General features: G+C 37.9%; 1 protein-coding gene and 2 pseudogenes across 12 annotated transcripts in view; 1 reads left to right on the top strand and 2 right to left on the bottom strand.

Moving 5' to 3' along the window:
* Positions 1-14,335, top strand: part of MTMR3 (myotubularin related protein 3) — a 137,824-nt gene that overhangs the window by 39,673 nt on the left and 83,816 nt on the right. The gene's annotated exons all lie outside the window — the stretch shown is intronic.
* LOC144379798 (large ribosomal subunit protein uL22 pseudogene) lies at positions 2,955-3,467 on the bottom strand (annotated as a pseudogene).
* Positions 12,559-12,684, bottom strand: LOC118555211 (small nucleolar RNA SNORA70; annotated as a pseudogene).

Raw genomic sequence — 14,335 nt, 5'->3', positions numbered from 1 at the left:
ATTAAGACTAGGAATAGAAGACACTTAAGTTGAAGTCTGGATATGGGACTTCAGTAAGAAGTACTTTGTTAAATTTGTTATTGTTTTGGTACCTGTTGGTATTTAGAATATTTGAATGTTATATTCATTTGGATACCTATATTTTGCATCTTTATAACAAAAAGGAAATGGTTGATATTTAAACTTTTTGAATGGTAGGAAAAGAATCTTAGAGGTGAAGGAAATCATGTCAAGAGCAGTATTGTACATCTATTATGAATAAAGCTTCTTTTTGTTTTCAGCCTTATATGCAAATCTCTAGTGGGGCGCCTGGCTGGCTCAGTCTGTTGAACATGTGACTCTTGCTCTCAGGGTCGTGAGTTCAAGCCCCACTTTGGGCGTGCAGCCTACTTAAAAAAATCTCTAGAACTCTATTGTTCAAACTTTGATATAAAGCACAGATATAAATTGCATTTGGTTTAAAGATTGATAGTGACCAAATGCAAAAGCTAGAACTTGTCAGTTTTGCTTTTTCTAATTTTTTTTGCCTTTTGTTATTCTTCTTTGAAGATATATGAGAGACTAACTTCTTCAGGTTTTACTAAATTTTATTTTAAAGATTTAAAACATACACAGAAACAGACCTGTGAATACAGAAAACAAACTGACGGTTGCCCGAGGGGAGGAGGATGGGGGGATATGCAAAAATGGGTGAAGGGGTGTGAGAGGTATACAGGCTTCCAGTTATGGAATGAATAAGTCACAGGGTGGGTAGGGGTGGGGTAGGGGGTTTGGGGGTGAAAGTTACATCATAGGGAATATAGTCAAAGGTATTGGAATAGTGCTGTATGTTGACAGATGGTAGCTACACTTGTGGTGAGCATGGCATAAGGTATAGAGTTGTTGAACCACTATGTTGTACACCTGAAACATTGTGTGTCAACTGTACGTCAATGGAAAAAATAAAGTTTACAAACTTTAATGTGAGAGTTGTAACAAAAACTCCCGGATGGTGGTTTTTGTTTTGTTTTTTGTCCTCTTGTACATCCTGTTAATGAACATCCTGTTTGGGGAATTTCTTTTGGGGGAGCTTAGGATTTTTTTTTTTTTTTTTTCAGAATTCTTATTTCACTTTACTACTTTTACTTTATGCATGTATGTATGTGTGTATATATATATATAGAGAGAGAGAGAGAATTGTAAAATATAACATGAAATTTACCATTTTAACCATTAAAAAAAATATTTAGAGAGAGTACATATATGTACAAGCAAGGGATGGGGGGAGAGAATCTCCAGTAGACTCTGCGCTGAGTGTGGAGCCTGATGTGGGGCTCGATCCCACAACCCCGAGATCATGACCTGAGCTGAAATCAAGACTCCGATGCTTAACCAACTGAGCCCCCCACTTTAACCATTTTTAAGTGTACAGTTTGTGGCATTAAGTACATTCACATTGTTGTGCATCCATCCCCACCATCCATCTCCAGAACCTTTTCATCTTCCCTAACTGAAACTCTGTACCCATTCATCCCTCTCCCAAGCCCCTAGCAACCATCATTCTGCTTTCTTTTTCTCTGAATTTGACTACTCTAAGTACCTCATGTAAATCATACAATATTTGTTCTTTTGTGACTGGCTTATTTCATTCAGCATAATGTTGGTTCATCCATGTTGTGGCATGTGTGAGGATTTCCTTCCTTTTTAAGGCTGAATAATATTCCACTGTACATATATGTCATGTTTTGTTTATCCCTTCATCCACTGATGGACACTTGTGTTGCATCCACCTTTTGGCTGCTGTAAACAGTGCTATGAACATGGATATATAAATACCAGTTCAGGTCCCTACTTTTCAGTTCTTGTGGGTATGTATATCCAGAAGTGGATATACACGCTGGATCATACGGTAATTTTATGTTTTAATTTTTTGAGGAACCATCCTGTTTTCCGCAGTGGCTGCACCATTTTACATTCCTACCAGCAGTGCACAAGAATTCCAGTTTTTCCACATGGAAGCCAACACTTTATTATTATTATTTTTTAATTTTAAGTAATCTGGGGTGCCTGGGTTGCTCAGTTGTTAAACGTCTGCCTTCGGCTCAGGTTATGATCTCAGGGTCCTGGGATTGAGCCCCACGTCGGATCCCCTGCTCCACGGGGAGCCTGCTTCTCCCTCTCCCTTTGCCTCTCCCCCTGCTTGTGCTCTCTCTCACTATCTCTGTCACTATCTGTCTCGCTCTATCAAATAAATAAATAAAATCTTAAAAAAAAATTTTTTTTTAAGTAATCTCTACACCCAACATGGGGCTCAAACCCACAACCCCGAGATTGAGAAGCATGCTCCACTGACTGAGCCAGCCAGGTGTCCCTAAACTTTATTATTTTCTGTTTGTTTAAAATAGGAGCCATCATTTTTTTTTAAAAGATTTTATTTATTCATTTGAGAGAGAGAAAGAGAGATAGACAACAGGCAGAGAGAGAGGGAGAAGCAGACTCCCCACTGAACAGGGAGCCCCACTCGGGGTTCAATCCCAGGACCCTGGGATCAAGACCTGAGCTGAAGGCAGACGCTTAACCAACTGAGCCACCCAGGCGCCCCTCTCTGCATCTTTAATACAACACTTGTTATTTACTTCTTTGATTTCTAGCCAACCTTAGTGGATTTGAAGTATATATCATTGTGGTTTTGATTTACATTTCCATAATGACTAATGATGTTGAGCATCTTTTCAGGTGCTTATTGACCATTTGTACAACTTCTTTGGAGAAATGTCTGTTCAGATCCTTTGTCCATTTTTATTTTAAAAGTTCTTGTTGAGTTGTAGTGTTCTTTATATATTGTATATACAAGTCTCTTATAGATATATAATTTGCAAAGATTTTCTCCCATTTCATGGATTGCCTCTTTTCTTCCTTTCTTTACTTCGCTTTTATTTTGTGCTGAATTTACTCTCCTGGGCCATAAGTTTTCTTCAGTTTCTTCTGAGATATCTTTTTCTGTGCAGCCTCCTCTCTGGCTTAGGAACAGTCTGCTCTTTTTCAGTAAGGATCATCTCAGTGTGGCAGGGAGAGCTCGTGTAGGGGTTAGTCCCAGCATGAGCTCTCTAAGTTCTGGGTCGTATCTTGGGGCTTTTTTCACTTGGTTGTGTTCAATGACTAGAGAATCTAAACTCTTATGTTCAGCATTACTCTCTGCAGTTTTACACCTATTCAGTAAAAAGTCACTCTTTTTGGACCACCGGCCCTGTGTCCAACCCCACTGTTTGGCCTGGGCACACCTACCAACTCCACCATTATAGTGACAGAATGGCACACGTTTCTGTAAAGTGACATCCTTCAGATACTTGGTGGCTTTTTGGAAATGCATACTCTTGATGGCCTGGGCAGTTTCATGAGTGTTCTTAAAGTGAACACAAAGATTTGAACCTCTTGGTTGGCATAATTTTTGGGGTTTTTTTTTTTGGGTCAAATGAATAGCAAACCATTTCCGAGATCACCTCAGGCTGCTTACAGGAAAAGCTGTCTTTCCCCTTTCTTGATGGTGTCCTTTGAAGCACAGATATACTTAATATTGATAAAATCCCATTTGTCTATTTTATCTTTGAATAGTTAGAGTTTTGGTTTTTTTTTTTAATCCAAGAAACCATTACATAATTCGAAGTCATGAAGTTTTACTCCTAAGTTTTCTTATAAAAGTTCATAGTATTGCCATCTTAATAAATTAAATCTTTTGAGCCATGAGTGCAGGGTGTCTTTCCATTTGTTTAGGTTGTCTTTAATTTTTTAACAATGTTTTGTAGTTTTGAAGTTTTTTGTTTTATTTTTAAATTAAAAAATTTTTAAAGATTTGTTTATTTTAGAGGGGGGAAGGGGCAGAGAGAGGGAGAGAGAAAATCTTAAGCAGGCTCCACACCCAGTGCGGAGCCCCATGAGGGACTGATCTTGCGACCCTGAGATCATGACCTGAGCCAAAATCAAGAATTGGATGCTTAACCAGCTGAGCCACCCAGGTACCCCTGAAGTTTTTTGTTTTAAATTCTTGATTTTTTTTTTTTTCATTGTCTCTTATAGGGTTTGAGGTGTATTAGAGAGTAATGTTATTTTTCCTTAGTGGTGGTAGTTTATTAGAAGAGAAAATTTGAGTATTGATGGGCTTTCCAAAGTAGCGTGCAATATGGTGCATGATAGAGACACAGCAACTTGTGTGAAATAATAGTAATATTTCTCAGTTTGAACTATTTAAGGGAGGAAAACTTAATACATCCGTTTCTTGTTTGCATCAGTGCTTTCCAAAATAAAATTTCAGTATGTGAGTTAGGTGAATACTTTCTCCTTGTAAAATATTAAAACATTAAAGATAAGGCTAAAATTCCTTTAACCGTGATTTTTAGTCCTGGTCTTTTTTTATTCTCTCTGGAAATAATCACTATAATTCATTCAGTACATCCCCCACTCCCCCACCCCCGCCCACAGGCTTTTTCCATCATGCCTCTGTGTGTGTGTGTGTGTGTGTGTGTGTGTGTGTGTGTGTGTGTGTGTGTGTACACACACCCCTAAATAATATATGGCATTCTTTCCCTTTTTTCTTTTTACTATACTGTACATCTCTCTCTACATTTTATGATTTTTCTCTGCAATATGTCTTAGAGACATTTGCTTAAATACTATATAACATTCCATAATATGAACATAATTTTTTGTTCATGTAGTTATTCCTCTATTGGCAGATATTTAGGTTGTCTTTAGTCTTTTGTTCTTACTAGCTGTTGCAGTGACGGATTTTTTTTTTTTTTTTTAAACATCTCTCTCAATGGGTGACTACTCTGAAGTATCTGAGAAATAGATTTGCTGGGTCAGAGCCCCAGGCTGGCTGAATTGGTAGAGCATGTGACTCTTGAACTCAGGGTTGTGAGTTTAAGCCTCACTTTGGGGGTAGAGATTACTTAAAAAAAAAAAAAAAAAAAAGGCAAAACAGATTTGCTGGGTCATATGGTATACGTAGCTATAGTTTTTTTGCTTTGTTTTGTTTTTCCAAACGTAAGCTCTGCACCCAACATGGATTTTGTGACTCTTGATCTTGGGATTGAGAGTTCATGCTCTACCGACTCAGCCAGTCAGGCGTCCCTACATAGCTATAGTTTTAATAATACTGCCAAAATGCTCTTCAAAGTAGCTATAATAGGGACGCCTGGCTGGCTCAGTGGGTGGAGCATTTGACTCTTGATCTCAGGGTTGTAAGTTCGAGTCCCATCGTTGAGTGTAGGGATTATTTAAAAATAAAATCTGTAAAACAAAAACAAAAAAAAGTTGCTATTTTACTTCTACCCAAAGTGTATGCAAGTAGTCATTTTCCATGTTCATTCCAGTATTAAGTAAATGGTATCTTAATTTTGGCCAGTCTAATGGATGGAAGATAGGAAAATAGTTATCCTCACTGTTTTTATTTGTATTTTTCTGATTATTTATGAGGTTTAGATTATTGTAAGATAGCTTTAGGAAAGTGTGCATTTATTATTTTCTGTTGTCCATTTACTCAGACTTGGTTCCCTCCCCTGAGACTTACTATTCTTAAAGGTATCAATAATGCTTAAAGGGTCTGTATTTTGACTGAAATGCTTATAGCATTGAGCAAGTGGTTGAGGAGTGGGAGTGGTATGTGGAGAGTAGAGCTGGTGTGAGGGTCGAGTAACTTTGGGAGTCACCTTTTTTTTCTTTTTTTAAAATATTTTATTTTTTTGACAGAGCACAAGCATGAGGGAGCAGCAGGCAGAGGGAGAAGCAGGCTCCCCGCTGAGCAGAGAGCCCAATGCGGGACTAGGTCACAGGACCCTGGGATCATGACCTGAGCCGAAGGCAGCCGCTTAACCGACTGAGCCACCCAGGCGTCCCTGAGAGTCACCTTGATTGGCTTCTATACAAATACCTTTCTTTCAGTTAAATCAATTTCAGTGAGTTTTTTTTCCCTTAGCATTTGATTTCCCAGTCATTTTCCAAATTCTAAATTGTGTGTATTTACTTTTTAAGTCTGCTTTATTAAGATATAATTTATATGCAACAGAATTCATCTAGTGTACTTTGACAGACGTATAGGCTTATAAAATCACCACCCTATTCTAGACAGAGAATATTTCCATCACTACAGAAAAGGTTCCTAATGCCCTTCAGCAGTCAGTTCTCTCATTAGCCTCAGCGAACCGCTAATCTGATCTGTCACTGTAGATTAGCGTTGCTTATTATAGAAATTTGATATAAATGGTCATTTCCAGACCTTTTATATAGACTTCGGGGTTTATGATTATATTCAGTTTATTAAGAAAGCAAACTTGAAAAAATGATTAATTTCTAGGTGTTTTTGGCTAAAAAAATTCTTGAATTTCTTTAGAGTTGAGAGTGATTTCTGAATGGTGACTTAGCAACTTCACTGTTGAATTAGAAAAAAATTTTGTTTCAGTTCTGCTGTGGAAATACTGACACAGTAAGGATAACAGTACTTGAATCTCTGAAATGAGATATAGCCCAGTGGAAGGAAGGTAGCGGTAGCTGATTTACCCCTATCTATTTCCATACTTGCCTCTTAAATGTTAGTTTCATGGTACTGTTTACCATTATGTACATTGATTTGGTTTATATTGTCCTGAATGTGCAGACAGTGTTTTGAATAAAGGACAACATCCACAGTGGTAGAGTGTTTAGTTTTTTGCCAGAGCTGTATTTTAAAAAATAGTTTTCTATTCCCATAATTTCCTCAAAGGGAGAAAAAAAACTATGCGTTTTATCTTTTTTTTTTTTTTTTTTTTTTTTTTTTGAGATAGGGAGAGGGAGGGACTGAGGGGAGAAGGAGAGAGACCATCTTAAGCAGGCTCCACGCCCAGCGTGAGCCTGATGCAGGGCTGGATCTCACCACCCTGAGATCATGACCTGAGCTGAAATCAAGAGTTGGACGTTTAACCAGCTGAGCCGCCAAGGTGGCTTATCTTTTCAAGCCGACTAAAACATAAAGCAGTAGAGGGGAGTGTGTCTAACCTTATTTCTAGCTCTTTTGTAAGATCATAATGTTACAGATTCAGCAAGATTTCATGGTATTTTTTGGGAACTCTTGACCTTCCTTCTTCCTTGCATGTGTCTTAATATCTTTGAACACCTATTTAAAGTTTTGCAATGGTCATTCTATTTTTTTTTTTTAAGATTTTATTTATTTATTTGACAGAGACAGCGAGAGAGGGAGCACAAGCAGGGGGAGTGGGAGAGGGAGAAGCAGGCTTCCTGCTGAGCAGAGAGCCCGATGTGGGGCTCGATCCCAGCACCCTGGGATCATGACCTGAGCCGAAGGCAGCCGCTTAACGACTGAGCCACCCAGGTGCCCCCTGCAATGGTTATTCTTAAAAAAAACAAAAACAAAAAAAACAACCCACCTCAGAGGTATACTCATGTTAACCAAGATTACAGGGACTGGTTATAAATCTGAGTGCCAGTGGGACACCTGGCTGGCTCAGTTGGTTAAGCGTCTGCCTTCAGCTCAGGTCATGATCCCAGGGTCCTGGGATCGAATCCCACATCGGGCTCCCTGCTCAGCGAGGAACCTGCTTCTCCCTCTCCCTCTGCCTGCCTTTCTCTCTCTCTGACAAATAAATAAAATCTTAAAAAAAAAAAACAACAAAGCACTAAATCTGAGTGCCAATGTAATCTGTGTCATTCTATTGCATTGTGGGTTTTGGATTTGAACTGAGAATGTCTGTTCTTTGAAAGCACTGTTTGTTTGTTTTAATTTATTATAAAATTGAGAAATAATTGTACACGTAATAAAGAGTAGTAACCTTAAGCATGGTAATTTTTTACATATGTATGGACCTATGTAACCACACCCAGATTAAGATAGAACATTTACAGCTCTCCTCCCCTAAGACTGTCTCCTAATCTTTCCCAGTCAATACATACCCCAAAGAGATAATCACTATTTTGACTTCTATCACTATAGTGTCTTTGTTTTTGTTTTTAGTTTCATAGTAAAAGTTCTTTTTAAAACGTTTCATTTTTCGGCTGTAAGTTTAATAGAGCACCAGGGTAGCATACCTAACCTATTAGTAAAGTTATAATCAGAGATTGCTTGAAAGGTATGGAAGTGAGCAAGGCTTAATTGTATGATACAGATGATTAATAACAAAATTTTAGTGTAGTCTTATGCAGCCTTCCTCATGGCCAGAATATACTTTACCTGGGACTAGAGTACAGCCTTTTTCATTTGGATTTTTTTTTAATCATAAGGAGAATCTAGAATAATAAAGTAGTATAATGAATGTTCATGTACCTGCAGACTAATTGAATATTAATCTGTCATATTTGTGTCAGATTTTAAAAATGTTTTGCTTTGATACAATTTCAAATTTAGTAGAAGTTACAGAGATGAGGAATTTACCAATCTTGCCCTTCACCAATTGTTTACATTTTGTGTCATATGCTTTATAATTCTTTCCCCATTTTTTTTTTTCTGAACCCTTTGAGAGTAAGTGGGAGGAACTGTGCCCCTCCAGTATTCCTTTGATTACTTTAGAGTTTATTTCCTAAGAATAAGGTAGGGACATTCTCTTACATAACCACGGAGTAATCCTTTATGGATTTTTAGAGTTTAATTTTGAGGATAATCTTATATCTGAGTTCTTGGATACACCTCACAGTTGGTAAGATATTTCACGTACTGCCTCAGGTTCCTCTATCAACAGAAGTTTTAGTATGTTTTTAAGCTTAAATAAATGCAAATGTAGTTTAGTTTACTTTTGGTCAAGACGTTTTGAAATTTGAAAATTAAAATGCGTCTTGCTAACTTCAGTTTATATTTCATTAGGTTTGTTGTCACCAAATTTACTATATTACAGTATCTTCACATAATTTTTGAACTGAGAGTTACTGATTATAATTAGGCCTTAGTCTGTCAGTGTTCTTTGCACACTAACACTATGAAGTGTCAAGATAATACATAAACTCAACAGAGCATTTTTAGTTGTCCCTTATCACTGCCTCCCACAGAGATGATATGCTTGTCCAAGCCACATTTATTTTCCTTCCTGTTTTCCCAATAATAGTACATGTTTTTAGGGCATTCGATGTATGGATAAAGGCATTTATATTGTGCTTACTTTCTATGGAAGTGAGTAAATTTGCTTGTGAAAATTAAACTCAGTACACTAAAGGTCTTAGTACACATCTCACCAAATGAGCAACTGTCCATGTTGGAGTCTCTAAAGAAGGGTGGTTTTCCTTGTGCCCTGTTTAGATATTGTGGAGCCCAATTTTTCTCTTGTACATCTAACTTCAGAAGTTTTCTCTGGTTATATTTGCATTTTAGTGTAAAATTTATAGTATCTCTTTTCCTTAGTATCTGAGTTTTAGTACTCTGTAGAATTTGAAAAGATCTTACCATTGTTTTAGGGGAAAACTGCATTCACGTGATCATGTCACATCATGCTAAGGTGTCCATTCTAGCATGGTATTTTAGAATCTAGAAATATACTAGCTCTTTGACCTTGGGCAAATTACTTAATCCTTGGGCAGATTACTTAATCCTTGGGAGATTGCAGTCCTCACTGAAGTGGGGATAAATAGTACCTACCTCAACAACAGCCCTATGAAGATTAAATGAGATAATGTATGAAAAGTACATAGCTCAGTGATAGGCACATAGTTCAGTAAATACTAGCTTTTAAGTAGGAAGATGATACTTATTTAGACTTTGGTTTTGTTTAACAAAATAATACTTAAATAGTCCTTTAGACTAGTTTTACTAAGCCTGTAATGTTCTATAGTATTCAAACAGAGCCTGTATGCAGTGTTTAACTGTAATTTTTTTTATGAGCAGAGTAATGGACCTATAATGAAGACTTTTTAGTAGCTTTTTTTTTTTTTTTTAAGATTTTATTTATTTTTTTGACAGAGAGAGACAACGAGAGCGGGAACACAAGCAGGGGGAGTGGGAGAGGGAGAAGCAGGCTTCCTGCCGAGCAGGGAGCCCAGTGTGGGGCTCAATCCCAGGATCCCGGGATCATGACCTGAGCCGAAGGCAGACGCTTAACGACTGAGCCACCCAGGCGCCCCTTTTAGTAGCTTTTTTATGTATATTGGTTTATTTTCCAGTAATCCCATGAGATTGTTTGGGCAAGACAGATAATTATATTTCTTTTGAGAGCTCAGGAAACATAACTAGAGAGTGTGTGGTGTAACTAAGTTATTGATACATAACGGTATTAGTGGGAATAGCTAACATGTATGTGATTACTAAGTGCTAGGTACACTTCTAGTTGCTTCTGTGTATTAGATCACTTATAATAACATTGTGAGATATTTTTGCTGTCAGAAACATGTTAATGAAAAGAGACCTGCTCAAGATGATAGAACTAATAAAAGCCTGAATTAGGTTTTGAGGCAGGGTCAGCCTGACTCTAGAGCTGTGCATGAATGCCTAAAAGCTAACACTCTTTGAATGCTAGTGTATGTTTTTAATTCTTAAACACCAGTATTCCCTTGAAGCCTTTGTTTAAAGGAGCAGAAAGTGAAGTGACAGTGCATAGTAAAAGGGGAAATCCTATTCCTCCACTCTGCCACAAGCTGTGGGGAGTAGAATAAAGGCATAAAAGCAGGAGGTGTGGTCTTAAATACGGACTTTTGCAAAAGAATTTGCCTTTCTGATTAGGTTTACTGACTGGTTGAATAATCTCTTATCTTCCCATACCCTTTTGTGGGGAAACGTTTAGAGGCTGGAGACAAAATCAGTTCTCTGTTCTGATATCCCTTAGATGGGTTTGCATTCTTCCTGTTCTATAGTCTATAATTGTAATTTGGAAGGATTAGATTTAAGAAGAATAAAAGATTCCTTAACTGCTATAGTTTTATTAAAGTATTGACCCTAACCCCGTAATTTTATATATACATATACACATACATACACACATATATATTATATATAATTTAACTCTGTATTTGGTTATGCTTGGGAACTTTTAGATAGTTATAGTTTCATTAATATACTGAACACATAGACCAATTGTCTTATCCGGTCAACTTTTTGCTTCCTTACCCTTATATTTGTTTTATTGTGCTGGTGCCCATAACAACACAAACTTACAGCCCAGTAATGCAGGGCAAATAGACTTAGTTCCTTCCTTCCCTGGAGGCTTTTCCTGTACTAGATGCCAGTTGGGAGCTTGGTGAGCCTGGGAGTTTAATGGAAAACCTGATTTCCTGATTTCCTGACTTTCTCTCCTTTAGATTAGATTGTCTTAGTGCTGAAATAGGCTTTAAGAAGTGAGTAGAAAGCAGGGCCCAGCTTGAGGTTATTTAAAAGATACTCAGCTTTAGAGTGAATGGATTTCTTCCTTTGTTAACATCTCAGAATGTTGATGGGTTTAATGTTACTATTTAATAATAATCTGTAGTAGAACATTATTTAGTGACACCCAAGTTTTCCATTTAATAGTCATTTATTTGCCTTGGCAAAGTTTTAGTTTTATTTTCTAACTTAAGATCTGGTTAAGGAGTGTCACAGTACAAATTGTTCTTATTATAGGTTAAACACAAAACTATGGATCTTAAAGATGGGAAAGGGAATGTTTTGGACGTGATTGTTTTGTTTTATTCAGAGATTGAGGTCTTGTAGAGATAAACTTTTTTTTTTAATAGTCAAAGAATTATTTTCTTTAAATTCCAGTATAGCTAACATACAGTGTTAAATTAGTTTCAGGTGTACAATATAGTGATTCAACAATTCTATACATTACTCTGCTCATCAAGATAAGTGTACTCTTAATCCTCTTCACCTGTTTCGCCCATCCCCCCTTCTGGTAACAGTTTGTTCTCTATAGTTAAGAGTCTGTTTTTGGTTTTCTTTTTCTTCATTTGTTTCGTTTCTTAAATTCCACATATAAGTGAAATCATATGGTATTTGTCTTTAGTTAAGGAATTCTTTTTTTTTTAAGGTTTTAAACTTTTGAAATTGATGATCCTGAGTTGTGACTTTAAGTCACGTGCTTGCCTCACTCTTGAGATAACTTTATAAACCTTTTCAGGCATGCTAATTAAGGTTAGCTGAAACTACTTTTAGCAAAAGCCCTGTGCTTGTTTTCCCAGTGAGCTAAATCAAGCATTAATTTCTGAAGATAAATTTTTTTTTTGACAGGAAGTAGGATTTATTGGGTGGGCATGAGTAGGGAGGGGGCAGTGCCAAGGTTCTCATGAGTGCAGAGCCCTCCATTTGTCCGAGGGGCCACGATTAGGGATGTATTTGACCCCACAGTCATCTGGGATGAGCTGCTTTTCAGCCACCATGTCTTCAAATTCGTCCGCATTAAACTTAGTAAAGCCCCACTTCTTGGAGACGTGGATCGTCTGGCGGTCAGGGAACTTGAACTTGGCCCTGCCTAGGGCCTCAGTCACATGCTACTTGTTCTGCAGCTTGTTACAGATGGACATGATGACTTGGCCGTTGTGGACCCTGGCTACTGTGCCCTGGGGCTTTCCGAAGGCACCCCGCATGCCTCTCTGCAGCCTAGCTTGGAGATAGCATGTCAGACCTCAATGTCCGCTGGAAAGGGCTGTCTCCAAGATCTCTTAGGGCAACCCATGCAGTCAGCAGGCTGCATACACCACCAAGGAGGCTACTCTTTGCAGCCATGGCACACTGGTCCCCCATGGAGAAAGAGCACAGTTGGCTTGAAGATAAAATTTTTTAATGAAAGTTTTAAAGGTTTTCAAGTTTTCCGGGTAGACATTATTCTGGGATGACTTCCTGTGTATGGAGGTATTACTTGTGTATTTTATACAAAATAACAATTGATGTAGACTATCAGATAGCAGCTGCAACTATTAGTGAGAATATTACGGTACTTTTAACAGGTAAGAAGTTTTATGGGAGCTGAAACTAGAACTCCCCCCCCCCCCCTTTTTTTTCCAAGTAGGAAATTAGAATGTTATCAAAGGTCCAACATTTTTTTTTTTTCCTCTTCCTCCTCCTCACCATCAGGTTAACCGGTGGTTAAACAACCATTTCCCTGACAGAAGGTGCTGGGTGATTGACAAAAGCTGTCCTATAGCACATTCCCTTGATCATGTCATGAAGTTGATCTCCTTAGAGGCTGACTAACTTCATGGAAATTTCTGTACCTTAGAAGAACTTTAGACTTTACCTAGAACACTGATCACCTGTAAATGCTTGTCCTTTGGTTATATGGAAGACCACAAGTTCATATGCATTCCCTCGGAAAGAGAGATTTGAAACAGTTGGTGACCTGTGTAGGGTGGTACATATGATCTGGTTGTACAACTTTTTCTAGATACTATACCTACTACTTTTGGATGAGGGTTAAAGCCCCTGCTTTTAGGATACGATGTTAGGATTTTCTAAAAATTGAAATAGAATTTATATAGTGAAATGCACATAGAAGTATGCAGTTTGAATTTCAGTAAATGTTTACAGCTGTGTAGCCACTGCCTCAATCCTGATACATAACTTTATAGTAGAACGTTCTCTCATGGCCCCCTTGTGGTTATTTCCCCTTCTCTTCCCACCCAAACTACGGTTCCAACCTAAAAGTATGTTTCTGTCACTATAGATTAGTTTTATCTGTTTTTTCATTTAGATGGAATCAAATAGTATTTACTCTTTTGTAAGTTTTTTGCTTTGAGTCAGTCTAATGCTTTTGAGATTCATCCATGTTCATTTTTATTGCTGAGTAATATTCCATTGAAGAAATGCACCCACAATTTGTTTATCTGATCACTTGATACTGGAAATTTTGAGTTCTTTCCAGGCTATTATGAATAAAGTTGCTCTGAACATTTGTTTCCAAGCCTTCTTGTGATCACATGTTTTCACTTCTCTTGGGTTAGTATCAAGGAATGGAATTGCTGGGTCATAGAATACATGGATGTTTAACTTCATAAGCAACTGCCAGACTTTTAGGGGGAACAGCAGAGAGAGAGGGGCAGAGGTAGAGGTAGTTTTCTTGTCCAGAGTGGTAATGCCAGGTTTATACTTTCATGAGCCACATATGAGTTCCAGTTACTCAACATCCTCACATTTGTTCTTGTAAGTCTCTTTAATTTAGTTATCCCATTGGGTGTGAAAGAGTATCTCATTGTAGTGTTTTCACTTGGATTTCCCTAATGACTGATGATGATCCACATCTTTTAATGTGCTTATTGGCCATTGATAATATCTTTGGTAAGGTTTCGGGGCACCTGGGTGGCTCAGTCAGTTAAGCATCTGCCTTTGGCTCAGGTCATGATTCCAGTGTCCTGGGATCAAGTCCCGCATCTGGCTTCCTGCTCAGCGGGGAGCCTGCTTCTCCCTCTCTCTCTGCTGTTCCCC

Source organism: Halichoerus grypus, chromosome 13 (genome assembly GCF_964656455.1).
Source record: "Halichoerus grypus chromosome 13, mHalGry1.hap1.1, whole genome shotgun sequence".
Lineage (NCBI taxonomy): Eukaryota > Metazoa > Chordata > Mammalia > Carnivora > Phocidae > Halichoerus > Halichoerus grypus.
Note: the sequence above shows the minus strand (reverse complement) of the source record. Positions and strands in the feature narration are given on the sequence as shown.